The following is a 25,146-nucleotide window of genomic DNA, read 5'->3' on the forward strand; positions in this document are numbered from 1 at the left end:
TGTTTTTCAGAGGTGAAACATAATACATTATGTACTTACTGTGTTTTAAAATGTAAGGGTGACTTGTTTTTATTTTATTTTATTTTTGTTTTGTTTTTTGGTGTGTTGTTTATATGTGTATACTCTGTAAGACAGAAGCTGACACTGGGGGTCTTTCCTCAATTGCTCATCTTACTTTTTTTTGAGACACGGACTTTTCACTGAAGCTGGAACTCACCAATTCAGCTAGACTAGCTGACCTGCAAACCCCTGTCTCTGCTTCCCCAGAGCTGGGATTCTAAACTTACCATACCTGGCAGTGGTGGTTTGAATGCTGGGTTCCCAGCTGATAGCAGTTTGGGAGGTGGAGCTTTGCTGGAGGAGGCTGTTGCTGGAGGTGGGTCTTGTGGTTTATTAGCCCCAGCTTGTCAGTGTTTGGCACACTGTCCTGATGCTGCTATCAACCTGATGTTGGCCAGGAAGTGATGTTCATCCTATGATGTGCTATATTTTCACCAGCCATCATGGAGCTTTCCCTCACGTCTGTAAGGCAAAGTAAACCCTTTCCTTCCACAAGTGGCTTTTGGGCAGGTTTTGTCTTCCAACATCAAGAAGGTAACTGCAACACTGGCTTTTATGTGGGTGGTGGGATCCAGTGTCAGGTCCTCACACACGCATGGCAAGAACTTTACTGACTGTATCATCTCCCCAGCCCCAGGATGGCTTTCTTATTTGATATAGACTATGTTGTATCTGTAGGTTACTTTGACTAGTGTGGATATTTTCACAATATTAATTCTTCCAATCTATGGTCATGAGAAACATTTCTCTTTGTGTTTTTTAAATTTCTTTCATCAGTGTTATAGTTTTCATTATACAGGTCTTTTATATCCCTAGTTAAACTTATACCTATATATTTAATTTCTTTGTTGTGATAAAATGATATGATTTTTCTTATTTTCCTTTTGGAGAGTTCATTATTAATGTACAAACAAGCTATTTTGATACATTGATTTTATATCTTGCAACTTTTCTGAAAGTTTCAGTTCTAAGAGATTTTGGTAGTGGCATGAAGGTATTCTCTAGCTAAAGTAATAACAATAATAAACAGTGACAATTTCACTTTCCTTTCCTATTTGTAGGTTTTTAAAATATGTCTTTAGCCTGGGGAAGTCTTCCAATACTACGTTGAACAGAAGTAGTGAGAGTGGGCGTCCTTGATTTACACTGCTAATATTAGAGAAAAGCTTTCAATTGTTTGTCACTGGGAATGATTTGGGTATGGGTTTATCATATTGAGGCACACTCTCTGTATACCTGTCACTGAGAAGTTTTATTATGAAAGCATGTCAAATTTTGTGAAATTTGTTTTTTATATATGCTGAGATAATCCTATGCTTTTGGCTTGCATTTTGTAACATAGCATGCCAAATTTATTGCTTTGCCTATGTTGTTCCAGCTTCACTAATTATGGTGAGTGGTTATTTTAATATGCTCTTTGAATTCAGTTTTCTAGGAGCATATTTACCCTTTATATCTGATTTTTGTCCGGTTTTTCGAGGTAGGGTCTCACTCTAGCTCATGCTGACCTAGAATTCACTATATTGTCTCAGGGTGACCTTGAACTCATAACACTTCTCCTACCTCTGCCTCCCAAGTGCTGGGACTAAAGGTGTATGCCATCATGACCAGCCCTATATCTGATTTCTTTTATTATTGAATTTTAGTTTCATGCCACTGTGATCCAAATATATTTGATATGATTTCAGTTCTCTTAAGCATTTTGAAATTCATTTTGTGGCATCTTCTTCTAGGAAGAATTCCCATGCCCCTGAGATCATGTGTTGCTCTGGTGAACAGAATGCTTTGTATGTGTCTGGGGTACATGTACTATAAGGGAGATCCAAGGCCAGGTTTTTCTTATTAATAGTCTGTCTAAGATCTACTCATGTTTTTCATATTTCTTTAAGAAGACTCTTGGTTTGTCATTGTTGAAAGTAGGGTTTTGAGGTTTCTATGACTATTATGGTATTGCAACCTTTTATATATCATTTAATAGTTGGTTTATGTATTTAGATGCTCCAATATTGGTTACATATCTGTTTATAATTGTTATGCCTTCTTGGTGAATTTGTGTCTTTGTCATTATGCAGTGACCTTCTTTGCCACGTGTTATAGTTTTTTATTTAGAGTCTATTTGGTCTGATACAGATACAACTACTTGTGTTTTCTTTCATTTTGCCTTTGATTGAACTATTGTTTTCCGTGTCTTCACTTTTACTCTATATGTGTTCTTATTTGCAAAGTGTGTGTCTTATAGAGAATACATGATTAAATTTTAAAACATCCATTCACTCTATGTCCTTTTATTAGAGAATTTGGTCAATTTTTATTCATAAAAATTACAGATAGGTAGGATTTGGTACTGTCATGTTACAGTTTATATACAAAGTTGTTTCATAGGTCTTTATATATTCCTATCTTGCTCTGTTGTTTGATGGTTATCTGTATTACCTTTGGTGATATGGAAATTTGAATATATGGCCCCATAGACTCGGGTGTATTATTAAAAGTTAGTCCCTAGCCAGAGGGGGCGTATCACCAGGGGTGGAACTTGAGTGCAGTCTGAGGTGTGTGGAGAGCAGTTGGAGCTCTGGCTGCTTTGTGCTTGTTGGTGGTGCTAGATGTTGGAGGTGTCTTTCTGCTTGAATCTATGAAAGGGAGCCAGCTTCTGCCATTTCTGGTGTTCACGTGGATTTGTAAGCCTGAAATAATCCTTTTATAATCTGTGTCAGGTTGGATGTTTGTCCTAGCAAGAAGAAGCTGACTGTATCAGGTGGTGAGCTTTGGATCAGTTTCTTTTGTTTTGAGCTCCTGCCTTTTAGGTTTGTGGTTACCACAAGGTTCACATAAATATATCATTGCTACTACTGGATATTTAAAACTGGTGTAACTTCTCCTTACTACAAAAAGAACACCATCTTTCTACCAATTCTACTTTTTATGATTCTTTGTAATTTCAAAATTTATATTTGTCTTTGTAATTTGTATCCTTTAACCCATGTTAAAGCATTGGAGCTGACCTTATTTTTAAAACAGTTTTTCAATTTTCCTGATAGGAATACATATGTTTTATATAATGCTGAGTATTTTTTTTTGAGTCTGTTCTTTTTCTTCTATAGTAACCCATAGTTTGCCAAGGAAAATTTGCATGATAATGTCTCTTAAGTTTCATAGGCCTTCCTTATTCTTTTAAAGTCTTCTTTTCTTTTTGTTCCTCCAACTGGATACTTTCAAATGTACCATCTTTAAGTTCCCTGATTTTTTTTTTTTTTTGGTATGATCAAGTCTGCTACTGATTACCATTGAATTGTACTTTCCAGTTATTATACTCTTTATTTGTAATATTTCTATTTAGATGTTTTACTGTCTTTAATTTCTTTGTCACTCATTTCTTCATGAATTGTTTTCAAAATATCACTTAATTTTCTGCTCAAGTTTTCTGCATTTCTTTAAGAATACTATTGGTTTGTCAGTTATTTTATAGATTTCTATTTATTTTACCCTATTATTTGGGCTTTATTAACATTTTTGGTAAAGTCATGTTTATATAATTTTTATAATAGTGTCCTTATATTGATGGATATCTATTTGAAGAAATTAATGCCTTTTCCCAATTTGGAGGTATTCTTTGCTGGTGATAGATCTTTATTATTTAGTCTATCCTGGGATTCTGGATGGTCTGGTTGGCAGCAACCTTAGACTGGCATATGACCATGTGTTGGATTGACTAGTTGGGCTGAATTATTAGTGAGACTTGGAGGCTGAAGGTGGTGTAGGCTGACTCATGGTGGTGAGATTTCTGGCCAGCTTCTTCCATCAAGTGGAGTCACTGGCTGCTCTGTGCACTTGTTTATGATTGGACAGAGGTACAGTGTGTTGTCCTGTGCTGGATAGTCCTGTGGTCTGGAACCCATACAGAAGTGTGTTATAGTCTACAAGGCAGATTTCTTCCTGGCTATGTGGAGAAGAAAAGCAGGACTAGAGGCTCTGCTCCACAGATGGATGTGGACTCTCTAACATTCCTCCGAGTGTACAACAGCTGGAAGCAGACCACTGGGGATTTATGGAGTCAATACTTAACAGCTGGAATGGGTAACGGCCAGAAATCCCATTAGGAGTAATCACTGACTTTTATTTATTTCTTAGCCTGAAGATGACATGACAAGTGTACCCCAATACTGTGAGAAGCTGGCTGTAGAGATGAGCCTGGAAGATCAGATGACCATGCTTCCTGCCCGTGATGCTGCTGGATAGTTTCTCTGGTATGGTGCCTCAGCTGGCCAGAATGAAGCACAATTGCCCAGATCTGTGACACTGGTTTCTGTAAAACCCATCTCTGTTCTTTGTTTCTAACTGACTCCAGGTATGCTAGCCTTGCCAGCACTACAAAAGTTTCCTGGGAAGTGAGACAACAATCAGCCTCCTGTGAAGGAAGGAGCCAAAAGTCAACTTCTAGTTCACTTTCTCCCTTGTAGGAAAGTTAGGACCAGGAACATTCACAAGTGTGTGGTGCTGCAACAGCTTTGCAGAGAGGTTATGGGGTCAAAAAAAAAAAGCCATTTATTTTACCATTTGAAGTAATCTTTATTCATTTTAGTGGCTCAACGGGATGCTCCAGCTTCAGCCCTGACTTCCAGAATATTCATATTGATAATTTTGCCTGTGGACAGTTACTAACTGGATTCTTGTTGTGTGGGATGAAGAGAACCTTTAACTCCTGCCATCCTGGTGGCATCACTGCAAGAACTCAGTCTTGACAAGAAAGTTTTCCTAGTGCCAAGGCAAAGAAGAGAACTACAATATTGACTGATTTCTTTTTCTCTGTGAGAACTGTGTGTGACCTTTGTAAGAACAATGAGAATGGATCAGGAAAGGCCACTCCTAAATCCTTGTAGAGTTAAGGAGTCATCAGGAGGAGAAAGTAGAAACCATGAATGTAGATATTAGGTAAGGCTTAGCTATGATGCTTAAGGGCTGATGTCAAACACAATGTTACTGGGCTGGAGAGATGGCTTAGCGGTTAAGCGCTTGCCTGTGAAGCCTAAGGACCCCGGTTCAAGGCTCAGTTCCCCAGGTCCCACGTTAGCCAGATGCACAAGGGGGCGCACGCGTCTGGAGTTCGTTTGCAGAGGCTGGAAGTCCTGGCGTGCCCATTCTCTCTCTCTTTCCCTCTATCTGTCTTTCTCTCTGTGTCTGTCGCTCTCAAATAAATAAATAAAAAATTTAAAAAAAAATTAAAAAAAAAGAAAATAGATCTTTAAAAAACAAAACAAAACAAAAATCAATGTTACTCAATCTTGTTATCATGGACATCTAGGGCGGTATGATTCTTCTTGAATGGCTAGTTTGTGCATAAAACACCAGATGCCAGTATCAGCCCCTCATCTGTGTTGAGCACAATTGTCTCCAGACATTCATAAAAGGTGAGGGTAAACCACTGAAATAGAGTGATAGACAGGGCTCACGACAGACAGACATAGTCATCCTTATGAACTAAAAAGAAGGAAGGATGGGATGAATGAAGGTAAAAGAGAGAGGTGCAAATGAAAACAAAAAGACCAGAGATGGCATGGCATGTGGGTGGGTGACAATATTCAGCAAACAGGTCATGGATCACCATTATAATTTAGTGGCTCTTATTAACCTTCTGTACACAGGGAGTAGGTAAGTGCTACATGTTTTTATGTGGTCAGACATCTCAGTTTAAGAGTGTTTGTGCCGAGCTCTTGCACATCACCTTTGGTTACCACTATGATCTTGGCCCTATAGTGTCTATGCTGCCTTCTGCTTCAGGATGCCCCTACTCTTACCCCTGGCAGGGTAAGGTTTGTACCAGACTGGGCATCATGGCTGCTGGCTGTGGCAAGTCTATAAGTGGTGGGGTTGCTAGGGGCAGAGTCAAAAGAGAGAGTAAGGAAGAAAAATGAAAAACAAGATCGCAGAAGGTAAGAAAGATGCTGGAAGGGATCTGCCACTGGTAGCATTTTGTTTTGTACAAGTTTGGGTTGGCACAAGAAGTCTGTCAAGGGCTGGAGAAATGGCTTAGCAGTTAAGGCACTTTCCTGTGAAGCCTAAGGACCCATGTTCTATCTCTATTCAGATCCAGTGCAAACCACATGCACAAAGGTGAGGCAAGCACAAGGTCACACATGCCCACTAGGTGGTACAAACCTCTGGAGTTTTGATTGCAGTGGTTGAGGCCCAGGTGCACCAATTCTCTCTCTCTCTCTTTCTTATAAAAACAGAAGTCTGCCAAATTTCTTCTTAGTACCTTGAGTTATGTTAGAAGCTAGTATCTACTTCAGTAATTGTAGTACAAATTTAAGTGCTATCTTTTCCTTAAATTAGAATAGGTTGATGGTTTTTAGAATGAAGATTTAAAGTTTCAAAAAAAAAAGATTTAAAATTTCCTCTCATCCTTGTGATTAGCAGATTTTTCTGCATGCATTTTATTTTGTGAATGAAATAAAGATAAAGACGGGTTTAAGTGTGCTTTTGAGAGAGGGAAGAATGATTCTTTCCCCATCTAGTATTCATATTCTCTTCCTATGCAGAGTAAAGTAAGGCTTTCATTTGGACACTAATCATATATAATTCTCAGCATTTCATTTTTGTTAAGTTAACAAAATTCACCTCTACTAATTCCTCTTAAGTACTATAATTTATAATTTTCCCTGTAAATAACCTTAAATTGTTTAGTATTTATATTTTATAGTGTAAAAAATGTTAAAAGAGGGTTTTCTTGGCAGGAGAGGTATTTAAAGTTTTCTCTTTAGTATAAGTGATGATTGTATATGTACAGTAGCTACTTTCTTATTGAATAGACTTTATGTGGGAGTAAGTAATGGTGCCTTCCTAAGGGTTAATAAAAACATTGACTAACTGGCATCTGGAAATATCGATTTAACAGATAATTTCTTATCCATGTCTCTACTTGCCAATGGCTGGATGTGTAAAGTCGCTACAGCACAAAATTAAAACAGATGAACAAATCAGGCCTGGGTTATATAACTGATGTCTGATACAAGCAGCATCAATAAAACCCAGAGGTCACAAGGTTAAGAGGTGGAATCTATTAAGTGGGGATTGTTAATGAGAACACGCAGTTGGAGCTCTATAATGGAGCTCTCAGTGAGCAAATAGCGAAATATAGGAAAACTCATTCTAAGTGATGGAAAGCTAAGTAGCCACATAATCAAAGGACACATAAAGTGATTATAGAAAAAGATTTCCACCAGAGGAGATTCATACAAAAAGGTCTCTTTTGCTTTGCTTTTGATAAAATTTAATTTAAGCAGAACAATCATCCATGATTTTCTCAGCCTTTCATCTCTCTTCCACATACCTTACATTGCAAATAGGAAGGCAAGAATTCTGTATATTCCACTTCACTAGGAGTTGCCAATTAAATTTAAAATATCTTTTAGTAATTTTATTCAGATCTGCTTTCTAAATCACACTTTCTTTGATTTCCTTGCCTTTTTCATTTCATAAATACCAGCTTTACAGAGTTTAGATGTCTTACTCTTTATTTCCATGTTTCCCTTAATTTCCTTTAAATTCCAATTTTCCTAAATTGTCACATTAAGCATATGAACCATAATGTATTATTTTAAGAAATAAAATGTATCTAACAGGAGCAAAATGGTTCTCTGGTGATCATGTGTTTGAAATTTAGCATTTTTAACCAGAGATGACTGTATGGGGTTATATTCCAAGCCTTGCTTTTATCTTTTATCTTTTTCCCACTTACTTTTTTAAATTTTATATATATATATATATATATATATATATATATATATATATATATGTATTATTGACAACTTCTATACTTACAGACAACAAACCATGCTATTTCCCTCCCCCACTTTCTCTTTCATAGCTCTGCTCTCTGTCATATCCCCTCCCTCTGTCCATTAGTCTGTCTTTTAATTTGATGTCATTATCATCATTTGATCATCATCTTTTACTGCTATTATGAGGGTCTTGTGTGGGTATTGCTAGGCATTGTAAGGTCTGGGATAGCGAGACCAAATTCTGTCTGGACAGTTGTATGTAGGGAGTGGTACCATTCCTTTGGCTCTTATATTCTTTCTGCCACCTCTTCCACAATGGGCCCTGAGCCTTGGATGATGTGAGATGTTTCAGTGCTGGACATTCTTCTGTCCCTTCTTCTCAGCACAATGTTGTCTTCTGGGCCATCCCAGTAGTTATCACCATCTGAAAAGAGAAGCTTCTCTAACCAGAAGTGAGAGTAATATTAATATATGAGTATGAACTTTAAAATGTAGTGATTTCAGGGCAGTTTTGTGAGAATAATATATGCATGTATCTAGACGAGAGCAGGCTTTATATCCCTAAGGCTCATGATCTCTCCTGCTATAGGCTTTTGATTAGGTTTACAGAACCAGGCATGTATTCCCTCCCATAGAGTGGGCCTTCAGTCCAATTAGAGAGCAGCTGGTTTTCCCCAGAGCAGACATGCCACTATTGCACTCATTCAGAAATTTGGCCTATCTGGCCAAACTTGAGGCTTCCAGTGTCCACTGTTTTCACTGCTGATGACTCTGTCTCCCATAAGACTGCCTGCAGTGCAGCTTTTTCCCAGCTTTCAGTTGGCTGGGCTACAGGGAGAAGGTTTTCTGTTCAGCACCACCTTGATTTCTCAGTGACTTTGAGGTCAGGCATGCAATGTCTTCATCAATAGGGTCTTACAATCTCTTTCTCACGGGGCGACCAATGGCCTTGGCAATAGCCTATAATGTTTTGGAGGCAACATAGACCTCCCTGGCCAATGACTCACTGGAAGGTATCCCATCCCAGGCACTGAAAATTTTCTAGTAACAATCATTGGCTTCTGGATGCGCCATTATTTTAAAAAGTAGATTTTCATGTGTCTTATTCAGAATATCTTGAATTTTGATTGGCTTTCCCTCATATTTCTTTTATACAATCTCTTCCCCCAACTTTGCTTAAGCCTTTCCCCTCCCTGTAATCTGTTCTTCTACTTACGTATAAACAATACCATCCTCTTAAGATCTTCCCGTCCTCCCTCCCTTATAGCCTTTTTCTAGTTTATGGGCCTCTGCTACTGATTATTGGTTTAAGACCACATACAAGTTTATACATTTGTAGCTAGGATCCACATATGAGAGAGAACATGTGACATTTGGCTTTCTGGGCCTGGGTTACCTCATTTAGTATAATCCCTTCCAGATACATCCATTTCCCTGCAAATTTCATAATTTAATTTTTCTTTAGTGCTGAATAGAACTCCATTATGTAGATGTACCACATCTTTATTATCCATTCATCTGTGGGTGGACATCTAGGCTAGTTCCATTTCCTAGCTATTGTGAATAGAACAATAATAAGCATGGTTGTGTAAGTATCTCTCAGGTAGTGAGAAGGGTCATTAGGATATATGACTAGGAGTGCTATAGCTGGATCATATGGCAAATCTATTTTTAGCTGTCTCAAGAATCTCCACACTGATTTCCACAATGGCTGTAACAGATTACATTCCCACCAACAGTGCAGAAGGGTTCCTCTTTTACCACAACCTTGCCAACATTTATTGTCATTTGTTTTCTTGATGGTAGCCATTCTGATAGGAGAGAAGATGGAATTGCAAGGTACTTTTAATTTGCATTTCCCTGATGGCTAAGGATGTAGAAAACTTTTTTAGATGTTTATATGCCATCTTATTTCTTTTGGTGAGAACTCTATTTAGTTCCATAGCCATTTTTTGATTGGGTTGCTTGATTTCTTATTGTTCTATTTTTTTGTTTTTTTTTTTTAGTTCTTTGTATATTCTGGATATTAATCCTCTGTCAGATGTGTACCTGGCAAAGATTTTCTCCCATTCTGTAGGTTCTCTGTTTGTTCTATTCACAGTGTCCTTTGCTGTACAAAAGTTTTGTAATTTCATGAGATCCTGGTAGTTGCTCAGTGGTTTTATTTTCTCAGCAATTGGGGTTACTCAGAAAGCATTACCTATACCAATATATTGACGGGTTTCCCCTAGCTTTTCCTATAGCAATTTCAGAGTTTCAGGTCTGATATTAAGGTCCCTGATCCACTTGGATTTGATTCTTATGCATGGGGGAAGAGAAGGATCTGTTTTCATCTTTCTACATATAGATATCCACTTTTTCCAGCACCACTTGTTGAAGAGGCTGTCTTTTCTCCAATGAATATACATTTTTGGGGCCTTAGTACCTTTTGGGGAGGAGAGGCAGGGCCTATGTGGCCAGAGAGTGAAGCACAGCCTTAGTGGTAACAGTTATGGTACCAACCTCCATGTAAGTCAGGTTTTTCCCTCAGGGAACTCAGAAACGGTCAGAAAGGGACCTTCCCTGTGGCGCTTTGCCTTGCACCCATGTTGGTGCCCATATCACACTCACTTTATTGTGTGCTGATATGCATAGGTCTGAAACCTATGCAGCTCCTGTAGGTGGGGTAGCTATTTGGCCATGACAGGTAGACCGCAGCAATAGCAGAAGTGTAGAGGACAGCAGTAAAGTAAATAAGTACAGAATGTAAGATCAAGGGAGAGTGACAGCTGCAGGTGGTAGGTCTTCAGTGGCAACTCCTTGATCCACCAGCTCCAGTCTGTGATAATGGACCTGTAAAGGCTGTACCTTAATGGCTTTAATCTGTTGACATATAAAAGACATGATTTTAATTATACTAATGGGTCTGATTGTGAGTGAGAGGATTAAGATAAGTAGAGGTCCTTCCAGCTTTGTCCTATTAGGGAAAAAAGGGGAGATTCTCTCAGGGAAGTGTTTCTTCCCTGGATATGTGAGATGTCACTGGAGGCTCATCAGCTTGTTTTACAAGTCTCTCTGGTAGCCATCTCGCAGCATTTTCTTTGGTGTCAAACAAGCATACTGATCTTTGGCCCCAAATGAGTACTGGGTCTGGGCCATTCCATTTTAAAGTTAAAGGATCTTCCTACATGGCTTTGGCAAAGGTATTTTTTGTATTTGTGTGCTAAAAGCAATCAGCTGCTGACTTTCCTTGAGCATCAAGGGTTAAAAAGTTTAGGACAAACAGTGCATGATGAAGGATATTTCTTGGAGAGCCTTTTATGGGATATAAATCCCCTGTTTTTAACTTTTGGAGGGTAAATGGATCCAGAAGAGGGGCCCCTCCTGCCAGAACACCCCAGTGGGTGTAAAGTCAGTGGCACAAATGACCAGGAGAAGAGGCTTTTTATAAGAGATAAAAATGACTCTTTGGCTCAGAATTGTAGCCTCCACTATCTTCAGGGCCTCTAAAATTTACCGCAGGTAAACTAAATGTAAAATACTGACAAGGAGTGTAAGGGAATTGTAAAAAAAAAAAAAAAAAAAAAAAAGCAAAGCAATCCTTTAGGTCAATAATGATTTTACAATGTCCTGCAGGAATTGCTACTGGAGTGGGGAGGCCTGGTTGTAGGGCCCCCATAGGTACCATGACCTTATTAATTTATTAATAATTTAATATTAATCAGCCAGCAGCTGACTTTCCTTGAGCATCAAGGGTTAAAAAGTTTAAGACAGGGCTGGAGAGATGGCTTAGCGGCTAAGCGCTTGCCTGTGAAGCCTAAGGACCCCGGTTCGAGGCTCGGTTCCCTAGGTCCCACGTTAGCCAGATGCACAAGGGGGCGCACACATCTGGAGTTCATTTGCAGAGGCTGGAAGCCCTGGCGTGCCCATTCTCTCTCTCTCCCTGTGTCTTTCTCTCTGTGTCTGTTGCTCTCAAATAAATAAATAAAAAAAAATTTAAAAAAAGTTTAAGACAAACAAAGCATGATGAAGAATGTTTTTGGGGGAGCCTTTTATGGGATATAAATCCCCCATTTTTAACTTTTGGAGGGTATGTTTAATAGTTTGATGGGCTCGCTCAACAATTCCTTGACCCTGGGGATTGTATGGTATACCTGTAATATGTTTAATTTGTAATTGATGATAGAAATTTTGGAATTTTTTTTCCAGTATATCCAGGACCATTATCGGTTTTAATAACCTGGGGTTTTCCCATGACACTAAAGCAATTGAGTACATGAGCAATGACATTTTTTGAAGCTTCTCCAGCATGGAGGCTGGCAAAAATGAATCCACTAAAGGAATCCACAGTAACATGGAGGTACTTAAGATTACCAAATGAGGGAACATGTGTTACATCCATTTGTCAGATCTCATTGGGAATTAAACCTCTAGGATTTACACCTAAGTGGGGAACAGGTAGGAGGGTGACACAGTTTGTGCATTGTTTGACTATCTGGCGAGCTTGTTCCCTAGTTATTTTAAAAAGAAGACGCAAGGTTTGAGCATTAAGGTAATGTACAGAGTGAGCTGCTTTGGCCTGGGCCACAGGAGAAAGTCCCTTCATGTCAGGACAGCCTTTGCAAGCATTTTCCAATCATTTATTAAAAGCCACTTATCACTAAGGGCCTATAGTAGGGTCATGGTAAAGGGAGCAATAGGTCCATAAGAGGAAACAGCACTTTTTAATTCCTTGATATGTTTAAGTTTTAAATGGTGATACTGTTGAGGCTTAATAACAACACTTTTGTTCCTGTCTGGCTCGCTATCTTCATCTGAATCAGTGGATTGTTTAGAGTGCTTATCTCCTTCAGAGCCTTCCTCCCCTGAATCTGTTTTTGCCTCGCTCAACTCAGGTGGTGAATGGGTTAAAGAATTTGCACCTGCTTTCACTTGGGCGTGTGTTATTGGAAACTCATAAATAGTCTTAGGTTGTTTGATTTTAGCTTTGATGTGCTGTAGAAGGGCAAGAGAGGGAGAGTGGATTTTTAGGTCTAAGTCATGGAGTTGTTTAAGTAAAGTGGCCTTTTCTTTTTTAACTGCAAGGAGAGTTTTTAGTGATTGGGCTTCCCGGGAAAGTTGGCGGGTTGCCTGTTGAGTGACTGCTTCTAAATCACAATCAAGAGTTACAGGGGCACAGAAGTGATGTGACTTAGGCATGTGAAGATAAGGCGGAGGGTCTGCTATGGGGGCTGTGGGAGGTGGCCAGTCAGGGTTGTGATATCTGGCAGCCTCACTCTCTATCTCTGATTTCTCATCTAGGGAAAGAGGGGTATTAGTGGGAGGGGTAACTGTAGATTTGGAGAGAATAGGATAAATGGATTTAAGGGCAGGTGGGTCAACCCCAGGCATAGGAATAATGACAGAGGGGTACTGCGAAGGGGGATCATTTGTCTTGCCTAGCACCTTTGCCTGGGAGCCATCACTGAGATGCCTGCCTGGAGGGCAGGGCGGCTCGGGGGAGGGAACTGTTGCAGAAGCAGCAGTAGCTGCTCGGGGCTCCTGATGGCTGAAAGTTAGTTCATGAATGGGAGGGGTTTGTGTAGGTTTAAGGTTATTTTTAAGAAATAATTTTCCATCCCTAACAACTTTTGAAACATCTGGTTGACACCGGTGAACTTGAAGTACGTCATTTATTAAATTCCAATATGAGAAGATTTGAACCGGGACTTTTTCAGGGCCAAAAATCCTATAATAATCTTTTAAACAACCTCCCACTCTCCCCCATCTTTTTTTTTTTTTTAATCAATGGTACCTTCCTAGGGAAACCATGGACATAAATCTTCTAAGAAGAGGAAAAAGTGAACAAGATTTTCCTAACTTTTGCTCCACGAGTCTTGGGGGAGTCTTTAAATCTGTGGATCAAAAGTTCCTGTTTAGTTAGTGTCTGTCCCATGATAGAAAAGGAAAGAGGAGAAACGGCAAGACCAAAGGGCAATGTTCCCGGTCGGAGAACCGGCACGGGGGATTGCCCAGTGAGCTTGGCGCAAGCCTGACTGCAATTTTAAGAACTGGCAGCCGCTGTAAGAGCATTTTCTGCCTGTTGCGTACCCAGTTTTGTTGGTAGGAAGGGAGGCTAGATAGGAGGTCTTTGCCAATGCCTGAACAGGCTGTCGGGACTTGCTCAGGGAGCTAGGGGCCTGCAGCCAATGCCAGAGGGTAGCCCTGGCCAAGAAACTTCAGTTGCCCTGTCGCTATGTTGCAATTTCATGCGATGGCACCAACCAAAAGAAAAAGGGGGAAAAGAAGTGGAAAAAGAAACCCTGCAATTCTTGTGTCTTGAAATTTGACTGAATAGTCTTTACTTTAATTGCCTAAACTTCGTCACTTACCTTGAACGGATCAGTTTCACAGGCAGGCTTTTTCTGCGTTGATCACGATGCAGGTCTGTATTATAGGCATGGACTGCCTGCAGTGACCTCTATGCGGATCTTCACTCACCCCCCCTGGTGCGGTGGCGATCCAATGGCAGGGATGGCCATCCACTTGAGTGAAGTTCAGGTTTTTCTTTGTACCCTGGGCTCCACATTGGGAACCACTTGCCCCGGCCAGGGGGAGTTGAGCAAGGACTTGGGGAGAAGCTAACTTGAATGGGGAGGTAAAAAGACACAAGAAGGAGACCAAGCTAGGTATTTGTCAAGGTCTCAAAGTTTATTTTTACACATAGGTTTTTATAGGTTTGTAGGGGGCAGGAGTCATAATCAGGCCAGAGATCACAGGGTTACTGGCTAAATGCAATTTCTTTGTTTCTTCATCAATTACTGGCAGCACCAGGAGAGGCTATCACCCAGGCATAATGGCTCCTTCATTTCTGGTAATAGATCATTAGATGAGGAAATAGAAACTTAACTTGCTACATGGCGGTTTCTGTCAACATGGCCGAGGTTTGGTTCATAGCTCCCAACACATTTCAGCTAACCTGAAGCTGTCTGCTGCATAAATTGGTACTGAGAGAGGGCTGAGATGAATTTGTCCATGTGGATTTTGGTCTTTGGGAACTTTTGTTTTGGAGGCATGGGCATGGACTTTGTATTTGCAACTGAAGATACCTTCTGGAGTGGTAAGCCAAGTTTTATGGGCTATTCAGATGAGAGTTTGGAAATGCTAAGTGCAGACAATATTGAACTTTGAGGCTTGACTTATGAGATTTCTAAAGGGAAGGAAAGACTGAAGAGGACTTTGTTGGAGCTGGGATACTGGCATAAGGGTGGTTGTGTTCTGCTGCCCAGACCCAGAGAATTTGATCAAGGTGAAAAGCCTGGCTAAAGATATTGGACTGAGAGACTTGAGATTGCAAGTTGGAAAACCTCAAGAAAGTTAAGATTACAGGCACTGATACTGGTTTTAGGTTACTGAAGCTGCTGTTGTCAACACATTAGCAATCTTAAAGAAGATGCTCCAACTGCTTTACATTAAAACAATGGTGAGGCTACCTGAGTAGACTATGATAGAAGTGCAAACTCTTTTGGAAAGAGTTGACTGGAGAGCTGGAGAGATGGCTAAGTGGTGCTTGCCTGCAAAGTCTAAGGATTCAATTCTCCAGGTCCCATGTAAGCCAGATGCAGAAGGTGACACATGTGTCTGGAGTTTGTTTGCAGTGCTAGAGGCCCTGGTATGCCCATTCTCCCTCTCTCTCTCTCTCTCTCTCTCTCTCTCTCTCTCTCTCTCAACATCTCCTCTTCCCTCCCTCTGTCTCTAATAAATAAAAACAAACAAACAAACAAAAAAAAAAACTTTTAAAGAGCTGACTGGAGGAGGAACCTGCTTTTCCATGTTACAGTTTATTTCATCCCTGAATTAAGAATATGGATGTGTCCTGCATACCTGGTACTAGTTTTGGAAGCATGAAAAGAGTGTGAAGTGGTCATGAACTGCACACGGTTCCAGGAGCCACTGCTGAGATGTGGCATGAGGTAGGGCATGCTGACCCCCTGATAGGCTAGAAGAGCCTTTGGAAGATAAAGCATGGTTTGCATGGAGACCCGAAGATATTTTGGATATACCAGGACTGTGCAAGGGCTATCGTGGAGTGCACTGTTGACCTGGGATGGAAGTGTTCCATGACTACTCTGTCCAGTTGGAGGGGTGGAACTGGAAAATCTGTGGATTTTCAGTCTCTGGTTATGTTGGATTTCAACTGCAGAAGTTTGATGTTTCTTTATGGTGGTGGAGTTTGCATTGTTCTAGTCTCTCCTTGATATGCCTTATATCAGTTGAAAATGCTTACTCTGTGCCTTTATATGTTGAAAGCATATAGCTTATTTGGTTTTATAAGACACGCAGCTAAGAGGTAATCTTAAATCCCAGATGAGGCTGGGGACTTCGGAACTACCCTAAGTTGGTCAAGACTGTGGGGACCTATGAAATTGGACCGAATACAATTTACACTGTATTATGGTTTTGAATCTATTCTGGGCTAGGGGCAGAATGTGGTTGTTTCAAAAAAAAAAAATGTAAAGACAAACTCAAGGATAAATTATTATGTTTATTTATGGGGCAATCAGAAATTATGGGGTTTATTTAAGGGAGATTTGAGGTTTAAGAGAAACTAAGGATTTTAAAGAGACTAAAGCTGCAAGCATGTGGAGGATATAATTCAGGAAATTTAGAAGGAACACACATGGTTTCTGCCATGTATTTCCCTCTAGAGGGTAGTTAAGAGGGCAAACAGTGAGGCTCAAGGGAGAATAAGGGAAAATATCAAAGCAGAGACCAGGAGATTCAGAGGAGAAGTGAGTAATAAAGAGAGTTACACTCATGGTTACCCAGGGTTTAAGGAAATCACACATGTAGCAGACCTGGAGTTACTGAGAGCAACCACCTGGTAGATCTAGTTCAAGGGAAATACATACATGGTAGATTCAGAGATCAGAAGAAAACCATACATGTAATCAAAGTGAGAAGTTACCTAAAACTATAAAGCAGAGGCAAGCAGAAAAGTTCTCTCAGGCTAAGAAACTGCATTATGCTCTGTGCTGGGTGAGGGGGGAGTTAGACTAATTTATGTCCCTGTGGGCCAAGCTAAGAGAGGCAGGCACAGCCTAGCAGAGCCAAAAAAAAAAAAAACAAAAAAACAAACAAACAAACATCAACAACAACAAAAACAAAACAAAACAGTGACAGGAAGAAGATAGCAGCCTTCAGAGGCAAGATGAAGACCCAGTTGGTTTGTAGATTTGGAGGGTGGACCCCAGAGCCAGTTTACCTGGGTCAGCCCATCCAGGTAGTGAGCTAGACTGTAGGCAGCAGGGGATGCTGTGTAGATCAGTCTCCATCAGACTCAAGTTCCATTTCTGCGAAGAGTTCCATTCTTGTGCTGGGGAGAGGTGCCATTTTCTGGTTCTCTCTGGGCCTCAATTTCTAACTGAAACGACCTCAAAGAAACTAGATTTCTCCTATCTTCCTTCATTACTACCTCCTTTTCTGTCCTCCTCACTCCCCTTCTTTTGCCCTTTTTCCTATTCTGTCCTTCTTCACACCTTCACACTTTTCTTTTTCCTTTTCATAATATTTATTGAGCCCTTACGCAAACATAAATCCCAATTACCTAATACTGAATAAGGGAAATCTGACCTCACTCTTGTAGAACTTGAGGCCTTGTTTTTATTGGGGAACTTAAATAATAGTGGCTCATTAAGTTTGGATAGTGGGTCCCTTGGTACTTGTTGGTTGCAAGCATTTGAAAATAACATGGAGGAGAGGCTGTATGGGAAGACTTGTGGTAGTAATGCTATAAGAATCTCATTCCCTCTTCTCCAAAACAGCCATGCTCTAGGCTCTGGAATTACCTCCTTTTATTGTAATTGAGACTTAATAAAGAGCTGACTTTTCTCCTTCACTGTTTGCTGGGAATAGGTCTGAGATTTGAAAATCCTTATCCACTATTATGGTCATTTGACTAGGCTTTTCTGCACTTGGGATGGAAGGACAAAATAGCTTCCTTCCTGCCATCATCACCTGCTAGCTCAGAAATCTCACTTCCAAACGAGTTCAGCAAGGGTCCTGAACACCATGTTGCAATCTTTCCATCCCTTTACTCCAAAGGGCTTAAAATCCCTTTTTCTCCTTCCCATATCTTTTCTCTCCTCTGCTCTCCTGCTTTAAGCTGCATATACTCCTTTATTTCCTTCCCTCCATTCTTCCTTCCCCTTTCTATCTCCCTCCCTTCTAGCTTTATCTCCCTCACTACCTCTTTCTGTCCTCTCCCTCTGGATTCAGAGTTTCCTCTTCCACCTTCAGTCTCCTGTTTGGAGCTTCCTTCTCCCCTCTCATTCTGACTCTGAGTCTGGTGCCTTGCATCCCCTTTTTGCCTGGGGTTTCAAAGTTGATTTCTACCTATTCATTTCCTCTTGGCTCTAAGTTTTGTCCCCTTCTGTCTGCTTCCCTCCTGTTCTGGACAAAATCTCTTGCTTGCTGATGTTAAGTACACCTCAAGTCCTAGAAAACTGTCTCAGAGCCATGCATTTCAAACCTGACATAAATAGCGCTGAAACTGGGATGGGGGTACTGCTGGGCTGGATGCCTCCTCAGGATCCCCTTTAATCCCCCTTCTCTCTGCCTTTGCAACTGCATCCACACCTGCCATTCTGTGGTGAGTCTGCAGGTATGTTGTGCACCTGCTGTACTATTTCTGTTCTGGCTCAGAAACCCTCAGAGCTGAGTCAAGTGACTTCCCTCTGGCCATTGCCCAAACCCACTGGAGATGTTAAAGACATTTGTTTTCACTCATGATTTCTGGGTGACCTTGAGTCACACTCAAGGAATTTTAAGAATTGTTGGGGATGTCTGCTTCCCTTACTCCTTGTGATTGACTTGCCAGAGTTTATTCCGTCAGATAGCTCTTTGGAGCTGGGTAGCTTCAAAGTTAGGATGGTCCCTAATGGGTTTTTCACCACAAAATGCTTTTTGTATAATGCGTGGCGAATGGCAGCCTCTCAGCTGCTCTCATTTACTCACATTCTACTTGCTTTCATATACAAAGCTGGCCCCAAAGCCACCAACTGCAGAAATGACTTCAACGAGTCCACCAAAAACTAAACACACAACACAACAAAACAAAAACCTCTTCTTTTCTCCACATTATTTGAGGGTTTCATTGAGAAATGTGAGATATTATGCAGTGAGAGCAAGTGAACCTGTTTCCCTTAACCTGTCTGTGCAGTTAAAGTTCAGCCCCCTTCTGGTAAGATCATAGAGGATCTCTTACCTCCTCTAAGGCTTCCTGTTAGAGCTAAAAGATGGGTACAAAATGTGCTGTATGTCCTTTCTTGAGTTATATTTTTATGTGCCTATGACTAACAGCAATGCTGTGACTTCCTTTCTTCTCTTCACTGTCACTGTTCCTTTGGAAGCATAGAGACTTGGGTGATGTGTGCCATTCCTATAGCTGAATGCATGATCCAAGACCCCTGGGCAGTTGCCTTGCTTATTTAGGGCAAACAACACATCAGGATGCTGAGGGTTTGAATTAGGATTAACTATTTATCAATCTGATTTCTGAGTGACTGAATTAATTAGCTCACGAACAAAAAGCAGGACACCAGTGCTTTCCTCTGCCTTGCTAAAAGTCAGGCTGGAAAACGAATGTGCAGGCCTAGGGCTGCTAGACAGAGATGCATTTGCTGGTCTTCATGGTGGAAGCCACACAGATGGCACTGTAGCACAGGAGATAAAAATTGGCTAGGCAGTTTAGGGTGACAAGACCCCCATAGTGAGTAGCTTTTTCTTGGCTAAATGTGAGAATTGAAAAACAAATGTGAGAATTGCCTTTGGGCTTATAAGGGACAATCTAGGTCATTACACTTTACTACAGGTCATGAATGTTAGAAGGATCTGGTCTTTCCTTATTTCTGCCCCCTTAAGGAGTCCTTCCACTCCCTTCCTAGAGATTTATGGTTCCTGGGAAGACTGCCCTTTTCCAGAGATCCTGACTCTAGGCAACTGATGTCAAGAATAACTGGCTAAACCTGCTGTCCATCTGCAGGGCTCATAAAAAAACTACAACCTGTGTCTCAAGGTGGGGCTTCTAAAACCCCCTCTTTCTTCTCTGAGCAAGAGCTCTGCCTTTTTCTCGCCCCCCTTGCTTCCTTCTCTTACTTTCTAGGCTTCAGCTCCTGGTCTCCTCTTCCTCTGAAAGCTCTAAGCTATAATACAAACCTCTCTGAACATTATCCTGTGGTCATTGAATTCATAAGACAAGCTCCAGGGGCACTCCAAAATTATTGATGCATTGCTTTATATTGGGACATTGGTGAGGAACCCCCAAATTCCTTTATCAGCACAGGCCACATGGAAGGCATCAAGTAAAGTAACTTCATGGTTCACACCCCGTGATACATGGGCCCCTCTCATATTTGCTTAAGTTTTATAAGTAAGTACTCATGAGGGGGAATTAGGTAGCTTTATTTTTCAGGTTGTCAGTTAGGGGAGGGCCCAAAGAGGGAACCAAAAGAGATTTCACACCATCTGCCTCAGCAGAACTTTAATTCTGCTTTTAAAAATTACCCTACACATTCAATGAGGTCAAAATTTTTATATTGTTTCTAAGTGATTATTATTATGACTTAAACGTTTAACAAATAATTTGTGTTTCTAATAAATAAAATAAAGGGCTGTTAATATAATTTGTAGTTACAGAATTCCATTTTAAAATAGTCCTGGGTAAAAATAATTGCTTCTTTTTAATCAAAATTCTTCTACATATCATATATTAAAGTCCTTTATTAGGTTAATTGGTATACAAGTATCAAATGTAAGGTTTTTTAATGAACTTGTTGGGGATATTTATGTTAAATTTTCTTATCACATTGGGATATAAAGAATATTACTTTTTACCCGTGCTCTCCTCATTTAAGAGACACTTATCAATGCTTGTTTCTCATCCAATTTGTGATTTATCAATGATCAGATTCTGCTTTATTTCTGTTGAGAGTCATGCCTTTAGATAAGACATAATTAAACAATCTAAATCATGATTTTATGCAACAAGTCAATGTTGCAATACTAATTTCACAAGAAGTTTCTATTTTTTGATTAGTTCTGTCAGGGCATAAGGTCTCCTGGTCCTATTTTCAGTCTCTCCATTGTGGAAAATTGCCCTTATTTAGGTTGATGGTCTCCTAGGCTATACTGTTCCTGTAATCCAGAGATTGAGACAGTAGCTTATCTCTACCTCCAGGCTTCCATGAATAATTAATATGCTTACCTTTTCAGAGTTTGGTTAACCAAACTTGGTTTAAAACAAATGACATGATTTTATTCTACTTTGATTGCCATTTTGAAACAAAAATAATTTCTTTATTGTTTTTGTACTTAGTAACCCTTTAAAAAATTGATTAATTTAGCTAGGCGTGGTGGTACACGCCTTTAATCCCAGCACTTGGGAGGCAGAGGTAGGAGGATCACCATGAGTTCGAGGCCACCCTGAGACTACATAGTGAATTCCAGGTCAGCCTGGGCTAGAGTGAGACCCTACCTCGAAAAACAAAAACAAACAAACAAACAAAAAATTGATTAACCCTCTTGATAAAAATATTTCTAGAAATGTTACTGTTCTTGGTCTGCTACTGTTACAATACAATATACATTCTTTTCTACTTTTTTTTTTTTTTTAAATATGGAACGCTTCACGAATTTGCGTGTCATCCTTGCGCAGGGGCCATGCTAATCTTCTCTGTATCGTTCCAATTTTAGTATATGTGCTGCCAAGCGAGCACCTTTTCTACGTTTTTATTTAAAAAGTATTTCTAAGCCAGGCGTGGTGGCGTATGCCTTTAATCCCAGCACCCGGGAGGCAGAGGTAGGAGGATTGCTGTGAGTTTGAGGCCACCCTGAGCCTCCATAGTGAATTCCAGGTCAGGCTGGGCTAGAGTGAGACTGTACCTCGAAAAACCAAAAAAAAAAAAAAAAAAAAAAAATTTTTTATAATTACAGATTCCTGGGTTTTCATTTAAAAAAAATATAGTTCTTAGAAAGATATATTTCTAAGCTAAAAGGTTATGAGAGTTAAATATGCCTTTTGTTAGAAGGGTTGACATATAAAGTTTGGTTTTCTATATTTTTTTCTTGCCTTAATTACCTAAAGGATAGCTCTAGAATGCAATTCAGTTTCATTTCTTTTCAATAAGTTGGAAAGTTTGTTGGTGTTGCAATGTCTTATGAAATCAAAGTTAAAATTTAATTATTCCTATGTTTTATGCTCTGTCTGTTAGGCTTTTAACCACTGAGAAAAAAAAATGATCTTAATAAAATCAAGATTTATTTAAACCACTCAATCTTTATTTAATTTTTGTTTAAGCTTTATTTGAATATTAAATAAAAGCTCAAAATAGAAGATGATGCAGATGATGTAACTGACCTTCTGGTTATTCAATATGACAATGGGACACCTTTATATTTTCCTACAGTTCTATAACTTCCACCCTCAGGTAGTCCTACAGCAACCTAATCCCATCTATTTGTGTCTTCTTTGATTGTCTGCCAAGGCCTAAAATTTAACAAGAGTGGAGACCCATTAACCCCCCACTTTATCCCATTCCAGCCTTAAGTAGCTAAATTGAGTGATGCCCGTTTCCTAAATGAATTTAGGGTCTCAACTATTCATTGAGAAAATAATAGACGTCTAGGCAGACATAAGGTCTGGAGGTCATTAAAGGACTGATTTAATTTACATCTCCATGGTAATTAGGAAAGAGCCATTCCCTCCTACTCTTCTTAATTTTCCTTTTTGCAGCACTGACCAGATTTAAATCCCCTCATTTATGGTGTTAACTTTTTGAAAGGTTAATCCAGAAATATGCTTTAATTGAGTATCAAAAATAGTTTCCTAGGGAGACTACTGGTCAAGATGGCATCCTCCTAACCAACTTCAGCTCAGACAAGATCTGTGGGGCTCCAGTTTGTGTAGATCTTAGCAGACCTCCAGTGGGCAGACATGGAGGTACACAGAAGGGATTCTGCTGATTCCCATGCTCTCTGGTAGCCCAGTAGACCCTTTGGTCCCCTAACCACCTGCCCTACCTGCCACACCTGACCAGGTTCTTTGCTGTGCTACCTGCAGGCTCAGATGACAGGGGTTCTTGTGCTATCCTCTCTCTCCTGAGCTGACCAGCTCATACCTTCTGCTCTTTCCCAAGCCCCTGTTGATCAGCCTGTGCTGCCCCTTTTCACCTAAGCCCCTGCATCCCCAAAAAGAAGAGTCCTGAACCAGATGGCTTCTCAGCCAACTTCTATCAAATTTTCATGGAAGCACTGAGATTAATTTTTCTGAAAGTGTACCACATAAATGTAGAATACTCTCCAACTCCTTTTATGAAGCTAGCATCATCCTAATACCAAAACAGAGAGACATACCACAAGAAAACTATAGGTGTATATCACTAATGAACTTAGATGCAAAGATCCTGAATAAAATCTTTGCAAACTGAGCTCAACAACACATCAAAAGCCTTATCCACCTTGATCAAGTAGGCTTCATCCCAGGGATGCAGAAATGGTTCAACACATGGAAATTGGTCAATATAATATACTACATAAGTAAAGTGAATCACATGAGCCGTATTATCAGTTCAATAGATGCAGAGAAGGCCTGTGACAAAATATAACATCAACTTTGTATAGCTAGCAGCTCTCTCAGCAGTACCTAGAAATGGATTTGATACAGATGCTCACTAAGTGTTTGCTGAATGTAAGTGAGCCAGAGGATGAGGAGGGTTATGTCTGTTCTGTAATTACATCCATGGTCTGAGGAAGGAATAAACAGGTGAAGGGTTGAAAATGAAGATCTATGGTTACACATGGACATGAAGGGCTTGGGGTTGTGGACAACATTGGTGGCATTGAGTCTCTTTGGAGCCTGGAGTTTCAGAGTGAAGTTCTGAGCAGGGGAGACTTGCCTGATAATCCCTAACTTGTAAATTGAACAAAATTCAGCATGTTAATTGCCCTTTGCTTCTCAGGTTCTACAACAGTAGATGAGATGGAAAAAAATCAGACAGCAGTTTTAAGATTTCAAGATAAAATATTAACAAAAACACCCCAAGTTGGCTGCTTTTATTTATTTATGTGCACACCTGAGAGAGAGTGGGTGCAAGTGAGCCAGGGCCTCTAGCCATTGTAAATGAACTTCCAGATGCATGCACTACTGTTGGGCTTTGAGAGGCCTGGACGCGAGGCCTCGTGGAACTTCCTGAGCCTAGCTAAAGTTTGGCAGCCTGTCTCTGGTCAGCTATGACTCAGCAGGGTGCCAAATTGCATCTGGCTTGCTACTTATGTGTAGGAAGTTAGAGTTCCCATGCATGCACGTGCTTAGAACCAATCATCTCAAAAGTCGCGGTATGCTATTAGCCCTTACACCTCACCCCATCCTAAAATCCCCACTCTCGTTCTCAACACTATATAAGCACCTGCCTGTTACAATAAAGTGAGATCCTGCTTCGATAAGACTCCTGGCTCAGTGTGTTCATGGCTGTCAACACCCACCCTCCTCCTCAACCCCTCGGGAGGAACTAGTGGGCCTGGTCCTTCCTCAGCACTACCTGCCAGGGGAGCCCGGCAGTATGGCCTTCAACATGGGGCAACAGGAATCTGGCAGACTGGTGCCCCATGTGAGGCATTCTCATTGAGGAGGTCAATCGGTGTGCGGGTGAGTATAACCTCATAAGTTATGAGGCAGTCTTCATATTTAATGTACTGACCTTTACTTCTATAACCTGTGCTTGCTTGTCAACATCTCTCTGTTCCTTTTCTCTTTCCTTTCACTTTTGGTTTGCCAGCCAGCTGCATCTGCAGTGTCTGTATTTCTCAACGGGTCATACATCCCTAGTGGACACACTGTGTGGGCAGACCTGGAGGAGACTCAAGGCATATTGCCTCCTCATTTGAGTAAGGGCTCAGTCCTGGAAGATGAAGCAAATCTGCTAAGGAGACCTGCTCCCATCTGCACCGTGTTTGGTATTATTGAGCCGTCCCCTAAGGACACAGACTCATCTGGCTGTCACGGATCTAAATCTGAATATAATTCTACAGCACGTTTACCTATCTTTTGGGTCCTTTGTGTTTGTGTTGCATTCATGTGTCTGTGGGTTGCTGTTGCACTGATTTTATGGACACTCCTCTTTTGACTTTATAATATGGGACAGTCTACCTCTATATCCAATCCTACCTTAGAATCTCTCAAGACACTCCTGAAGAGTAGAGGACTTGATTTGACTGATAATCAGGCTCAACAAACCTGGGATTGCCTTCTTAAGTTGGCGCCATGGCTGCTGGAAGGAAATCTTTTTGATTGGGA

At 40.5% G+C, this 25,146-nt stretch overlaps 1 non-coding gene across 1 annotated transcript; it reads right to left on the minus strand.

The window, feature by feature from the left end:
• Positions 1-21,465: 21,465 nt before the first annotated feature.
• On the minus strand, positions 21,466-21,571 carry LOC123458116. Its single transcript, XR_006635415.1, has one exon. It is a non-coding gene; the product is annotated as a U6 spliceosomal RNA (small nuclear RNA).
• Between the last annotated feature and the right edge of the window lie 3,575 nt (positions 21,572-25,146).

This window comes from Jaculus jaculus, chromosome 1 (genome assembly GCF_020740685.1).
Source record: "Jaculus jaculus isolate mJacJac1 chromosome 1, mJacJac1.mat.Y.cur, whole genome shotgun sequence".
NCBI classification, from domain to species: domain Eukaryota; kingdom Metazoa; phylum Chordata; class Mammalia; order Rodentia; family Dipodidae; genus Jaculus; species Jaculus jaculus.